Raw genomic sequence first — 7,816 nt, forward strand, 5'->3', positions numbered from 1 at the left:
AACTGACATCAGACTGATTATAATAACAAAATGGACAGCAGCGAAATGAGAGATCGACAGAACCCTTTGGCTCCTCCTGACCTGTCCTTAAAGTTGGGAGGGGATAATTTTTTGAGGTGAACTGTTAGCGCTTCATATTAAGGGCACAAAGAGGAGCTGTGCTCCTACCACCACAGTCAGTGTGCAGTGACCTGAGATTTGTCTCAAGGGGCAATTTGTGATATTGGGTTGGTAATGTGGCCAATTTAATAAAGAGCACATTTTTTCAATCTGAAAAGTGTACGTGGCTCTGAAACAATTCTTCTGACTTCTCACAGTCTGCCTTCTTCCTGTCTGCTTGAATGCAAAAGGAATTAGTCTGATGCTTCATGTTGCGCAGAAGAAACTAAATGAGGAGAAAAACTTGATTAAGACAAAGCTATGAAGAAAAGCCAATAATAAAGGCAGTAGAACTAATAGCAATACCTTACAATGATGCTGGTTTACTAATTATTCTTGTACTTTATTTTCATCAGCAGGTTCTTATGGTGCTTCTACTCACTCTTAAGAGATTATATGATGTAAGCTAATAGGAATTCCAATGCTCACAAATTCAACTTTTACTTTGTTGGACGTATGAGCAAACAGCTGTGTGCACTATTTAGGTGTTTAACAGAGACACTACAGACTGACCTGTCATATCGGAGCTTTGGATGTGAGGTTGTGGCCATATTTAGTATATAAATGAGACACTTCTGCATTTAATGTTAGCCACTTCTCTTGGTATTTTGCACAGTTCTGCCTTTGCAGTTACATGCAAATAAAATCTTTAAATTCCTCGTTGGCTGTAACAAATTGGGTTCTCTGCTTAGCCAATCAGAAACCAGGTGATTGTGGTTTTAGCCATGTCGACATACTGTATATAGTCTAATCACTGCCCATGAGAAAGCGCACTTATCTTAGGTGACTGAATCCAGATTTTCAAAACCACAACACAGGTGGGAGTTGAAGAACCGAAATATCTGGAAAAGTTCAGCTGGAATTAGAAAAGTGTTAGGGTGATTTTTATTTTTAAGCAAATATAAATAGGATTAGTTATGGTTTTTATTTTATAGCACACAAGTCTACACACTTTTATTTCACAGTTATGTTTATGTAGTTACATATCACTCTGTGTTCACTGAATCACTGGTCAGTATTTACTGTGTTAGCCAAATGGAGCACTGTTTAACATCAAAGGGACTTGTTCACTAGATCACTGAATCTCATTAGATTTACAACTTTGGTAAAGAGAGTCCACAGTCACACTATTATCACCACCTGGTTGATGAAGCCAGGGAAATTAGGGTTCACTGGGACACTATGGTTAGTAAACAGAGATTAGATCTGAAGCCAGGAAGAGGAGAAAACTGTGTGTGTGTGCATATGGTAGAACCATATGCACACACACAGGCAGAGCAGTTTTAATTGGAACCAGAAAGCAATGTCTAATACGGAGCAGTTAGTTAGAAACAAAAAAAGAAGTGAGTGTCTATGCAGAAATTAAGGCAGTACAAGTATTCCTCCCTTTCCTAGGGTGCTGTCCTCTACGACTCAAGCAGAAAGGACGTAGGGGGACGGTCGGACTGAAGGATCAATAACGGGAGAGTTAAGTCTAAACCACGGCTCCTCCCCAACAGTTTTTGACCAATTAGATAGTAGTACCTTTTGATACAAATATTGTATACCGATAAGTTGAGGATAGTTTTTTCTGTTTTTCCAAAACAGTGAAGATCCATGTGCACATGTTTATTTTGATACATTAACGCATAATAAATTTCACACTGTGGAATATCCGTTTACTAGTCTTCTCTTCTCAAATAAAAGAACACGCCTCACAAAAGTCAGGATTGCTCATTTGATCTGGGATCTGTTTAGTGATGTACAAAGAAATAAGTTTAATGTCTGGAAGTTTAGAAAGATACATAAGAGACTCACCTGCCGTTTCTCTTTGCGGTATTTTATAACACGAAACAGCAACAGGAATGCAACAGCAACAACAGCAGCAAAAACAGCAACACCTGCAAACGTAACAAACAAAATATCTAACTATATCTAAATAACTATTTTCCAAACTCCTTAATATCTGGAATTATATGAGACACTGACTTAACATTGTCAATGTTCCACTTTAACTTGTGTGTGAACCTATTAAATGCTGCTTTTTTGGTGAGCTCAGACATTTCAACACTTCATGTCCATGTCCAGTCCGTCCTCTTTCACCAAACAACTGTTCTACTATGAACATAAACTAAGTGAGTGATAGCGATAGTTTCACAAAACTAAACCATTCTGTGGCCAAAGCCAGACACAAACATGTGGAATACAGCTGTGAGTAATCAGTTTAATCTGGCGCACCTGTGAAGATGTATCCTGTAGTTGTGTTGTCATTTTTTGGATCTCCTGGGGGTCCTGTTGAATCTGCAACAACACAAGAGCATTAGTTTACTTGACAGGATTGAAGACTGAACATGTTGCTTTGTAAAACTGTGTGTTTTATCATGAGCATGACACTGACACAGCTCAGTCCGTTTTGTGCTCTTCAGTGAAACAAATGTAGGAACTTTGTAAAAACTGTTCAGCCCCTCCTGGCGTTCAGAAGTCTGCTTCAGCTTGGACGTTAAGTTTGGATCAGCTCTGTCATCAGCACAGACGACTTCAAACAGCCTAGTGTTTAACTAGGAAGGGGACCCAGAGGGTCTGTTGTCAGGTTCTATTGTTGAAGACTCTTTTTCAACAAGTGATTTCCCCCACAGGAAGGAAACTGGTCACCGTGTGGACAAAACATCTTCTGTGACTGATGACTGAAATGCTGCTGAGATATTCAGTAATGTTTCTGGTGTATTTACAGTTTAAACACAACAAGCAGCTCTAAACATTGTTGAAACAACAAAATAGATCCAGTGGAGGTGTGGAGGCCACAGTTCTGCACTGTAGGGGTATGTAATATACATTATCTATAATAATATCTTAATTGTTGTTTGAACGATGTGCCAGCTGGCATTATCCAGTATGTCCTTAGAGTCCAAACCTTCACAGCGTCATGTAGCCTCATAGCATAGACTACTGCACATACGCAACCAGAGTGCACAGCCTGTAAATGATCACTACACCACGAAGCTGCCTAAAAATGCATTAGTGAAGTTGAAAATGAGTGAATGTTGCCAACTTAGATGTGGATTATCCTCACTTGCATGGAAATATTTTGGATTGAAAGACAGATGTTTCTCAAAAGACAGCAATCGGCAAACTGTCAGAAATTAGTTGCCATTAAAACAACTCAATGGCTGATTTCCCCATCTGCAAACTAACCACTACCTGGAATATCAAGAATAAGAAATGTTTTGGGAGTCCGCTGTCCATGACAGGATTAAACCAACCAAGGTACCAGCACAAAAACACACTCTGCAAACGTTAGTGGAAAAACTCTGCTAAAAGTGATTTAAGTCTCTTTGAAATGTTGTTTCCATTAACATCATTAGAATGCAACAATTGATATGCTATTAACGAAAGTGGACTAGTTCAAAATAGATAATTTTGAATGATGCAAAATATCATCTGATTATCAGACTAAATCCCCAAAAATATCCAGGTATCACTTCGTCAATATCGTACAACCTAATGTGCTGCAGGTTTAGTTCTTTCTAAACTGTGGTAACCTCTTGTTATGTACAAAAATGTGGTAACCTTCTTGTTATGTACAAAAACATTGTTATTCTACACAACAAAAGGAAATGATATTTACCAGTGGCGTTGCAATCCTGTCTCACCACTACAAAAAAAAAGAGAGACAAAAGTGTGAAATTAGTCAGGAAAACATCCATTTCTTTCACAGTAAACAACCAAAAGTTGCCAAAATTTCTTCCAATCCATTTTATCGTCCTCATCGGCTATGGCATTTTTTTCAACACTTCCCTGGATTTCGTAAAACTAAGTCCTAATGATACAATTAATTACAGTAATGTAACCTAGATGCAGGCAAGCTGCAGAAATATGAGAAAAAGTTCATTTATGTTTTGTTGAAAAACACTTCAAACCAATTTCAGCAAAGATAAAAATGAAGAAATGTCATTCAAGGACAGTGAATGGTACAGTACTGACCTACAGTGACAGGACAAGTGCAATGGCCAGTCTCATTGCATAAAGTATAATTTCCAGCGGTCGACTCTGCCACTTTATAGAGATGGACTGAATAGTTTTTACAGGACATGTTGATCAAGTGGCTATAGTTCTCATAGCCTTTTTCAAAGTGTTTTTTACTTGGTGAGATTTCACAGGGCACGTTGATCGAGTGACTATAGTTCTCATAGCCTTTTTCAAAGTCGAAGTGATGGTTTCGACAGTAGCCAACTAAAGACACAAAAGAGACAGCAGCAACCAGATTGGCAGACAGACAAACAGGTTGACAGAGTGACAGGAGACACATAGAAGCATACACACATAAGTAGCACGACAGGCAGATCGATTTCTCTTCACCGTTCTGCACATGCTGCAAGGACCTCAGCTGTTTTCTCTCTCTGCCTGTGTCACTGCAGAGCACTGGAGCTGTAATAATTAGTCCAGGGCATAAAGCAGCAACCACTTTGATGATATAATAACCATTTAAGTAAATTTTGAGAGCAAATATTTGTGGGTTCAAAACTCTCATATGTGAATGATTTTGTCTTTCTTGGTCCTGTAAATTAAGTATTGTGCTGTTTTGCACTGTGGGTTGCATAAGAAAAAACATCTGAGGACACCACGTGTGACTCCATGATGTTGTGACCAGCATGTTGTACTGACCAAGTAGTTAACTGATTAATACTGAAAATAAGCGGCAGATTGATCAATAAAAAGTATAAAGGAAAAAAGTCACTTTCGGCTTTTCCCGTTTAGGGGTCGCCACAGCGAATCGTCACACTGACGACTCACATATTGACATTTGGCACATGTTTTACGCCGGATGCCCTTCCTGACACAACCCTGATTTGAACCCGGGGCGCAGCGGCAAGAGCGCTATGCCTTAACCACAAGCCTACCAGGGACAATCAATAAAAAGTATATATAATCAATGCTAATGCCTAATACTGCAGGTGTAACACCATTCTACAATAAAACAGAAAACCACTTCCAGCCACACCTCATTTATGCAATAAGAACATACATAAACCTTTAAAAAAGGAAATTTGATTTGACAAATATCTTACAGGGGATAAATACAGAACTGAGAAATTTAAATTAGGTGATAAAATCATGTTTGACTCTATGCAATATTACAACTGACCTCAAGTAGAACACTACACAAACTTCATAACATTTATTCGTCAGAAACCATTCTGTTTGTGTTTAGCAAAACTGAACCCAACCAAATATTATAATGGCCCCTATCTTTGTGTTTGAGCTTCTCCATCAGGCTGTGAAATTAGATACATTTCACTACTTTATAAATGTACAAATTCATATAATTCATATAAATATCCACACCTCAGTGGCACATACACAACTCCCACATTTGTTTTCTCATATTAAACACAGAAACTTTGTTTTCCAGGTTCTAGTTTTTCAAGATACTCACTGGGGTTTTCCTGGGCCATCCCATTGCTGTTGCCAACGGCTGCATCAGTGACTGTAAGGTTGACCAACAAAAAGAGACTTTAACAAGCTATTCAACATGTATTGTACACTTAGACTGAATATCAGGCAAGATAGTAAATGGGGCCTGTATTAATCAAAGTGCTAAAATGGGAGTTTTGGACTGAAATTAAAGGTAAAAGCAAAAAGCAGCAGCAGTTTTATTGCTGCTTGCAAAATCAAGAATAACATTAGTTCACTGGCAGGCTGCTTTCACAGTTATTCTACACTTGATGTGTCCTGTTACTCACAGTCAGAAAACAATTCTAATGTTTACAACGTCTCTTTGCTCCAAATATCAGTTCAATAAAGCAGAGTTTGTTTGCCACTGCATTTTATTAAGTAAAACCTGGGGCTACTTATTCATATCTTAAACTGCTGAATATGAATGCTGCACTGCTCATCTTTATTCTTCTGTCCTGGCTCTATTTCACTTTACCCTTTAACCCTCTGTCATTTTATACTGTCATGTGCATCTTTTCTTAAAGTCTTTTACATTTCATGCAAACTGCTCTGAAATGCTTTGTTGTTCAAAGGAACAATATGATTATTTGAATTGTGAATAGACCACCTGCCTTCAGGCGGGTGGCGACATCACTGGCACATACCCTGATGGATTATGGGAACCGTCAGTAAGACGTCATTGTGGATTGTCAGGGATATGAACCGGAAATGACGGAAGAGTTCAGAAGGGCTGAGATTCAGGAGTTTTATTTAAAACCAATTTAAGTGGTCTGAACATTATTTCAGTATTTAGGACAGACAGGTCAAATAAAGATAACATGACGTCAGGTCGCCCAATTGTCTTGGTCACATTAAATAAAGTAACATTAGACAAACACACGTGGCCTAATGCAAAGGTAACGCCGTAGAGATTTCAGTAATTAATTACCCCAGGTAACTTCATTTAGTCACAAAGCGTATCGACAGATGCCACCCACACGACAATGTCTACTTTCATATTAAACATACCTTCGACTTTCGGTGCAAATTGTATCAACAAGACGAAGTATAGAGATGGCCTCATGCTAAACGTTGTACAACACAGGTGGGGGGGGGGGGTCAAACCACGCGGAGTTTCTCGGAGTTCCTCTAGATCGGACTGGTTTCTAGATCAGTCTTCGGCTGAACTGAATATGAACGCACAGTCACCGAGTCCCTGAATAGTCCTGAGTGGATAACGTCTGTACAGCTGCCTATTTGATAATGTAGCAGCAACTACCTAGACAAACACACTGTAAGTTCTCCCGCCAACACCTATCAGGTGGTTCTTCTTCTTCTTCAGCGGCAATGGCGGTTGGCAACCAGCTTTAGGTGCATTAGCGCCACCTTCCAGACTGGAGTGTGGATCAGAACGGCCCCTACCTACCACCACACCAAAATAACCCCACTCACTCAGTTCACATATTATCTTGTGTAACCCTGTGCTCTCTAAAAACCTAATAAGTGTTCTGTATCCTATATCTCCTGACCTTTGTCCCAACACCTCCAGTAAACTAAAGTTCATTCCACCTCTTAAAACAGTATTTTTGAATAATTCCCTCGGAACCTGGGACAGCTCATTAAAACATGTTCCACTGTTTCTTGTACTCTACATAGTTCACATTCCCCTGTAGTGTGTTTCCTGATTAACTTCAATGTGCTATTTAAACCAGTATGCCCAAATCTCAATCTTGATACCATATCTTCATCCTTCCTATTTCCAGTACTTCCTCTCATTTCTCATACTTTCCTTTGAATGTTATAATAGAACCAGCCTTTGCCATTTCTCTTTCAGCTTCCTTTTAATCAAACTCTTAACCTCAGCCTTACTATAGCTTACTTCCACAAAAACATTTCTTTTTTGTAGTGCAGCTTTTGCAAATTCATCTGCTAATTCATTACCCTCCACCCCAGTATGTGCTGGTATCCAAACTAGCCTAATATCTATTCCAGCCCTCTGACATCTGAATAATATACAAGCTATTTCCAGTATTATGTCTTGTCTTGAGTCTGATTGGTTGTTTTGAATACTCATTAAAGAACTGTTGGAATCTGATCCAATGAAGACATCCAATGGTTTATGTTCCTCTACCCATTCTAGTGCTAGCACAATAGCCAGTAATTCTCCTGTGTATACTGAGAAATTATCACTGATCCATTTAATTGTTTGAACAGGCATTAGAATAATCTGGCAGCTTTCGAGTGT

The sequence above is a fragment of the Monopterus albus genome, unplaced genomic scaffold (genome assembly GCF_001952655.1).
Source record: "Monopterus albus unplaced genomic scaffold, M_albus_1.0 scaffold132.1, whole genome shotgun sequence".
NCBI lineage: Eukaryota > Metazoa > Chordata > Actinopteri > Synbranchiformes > Synbranchidae > Monopterus > Monopterus albus.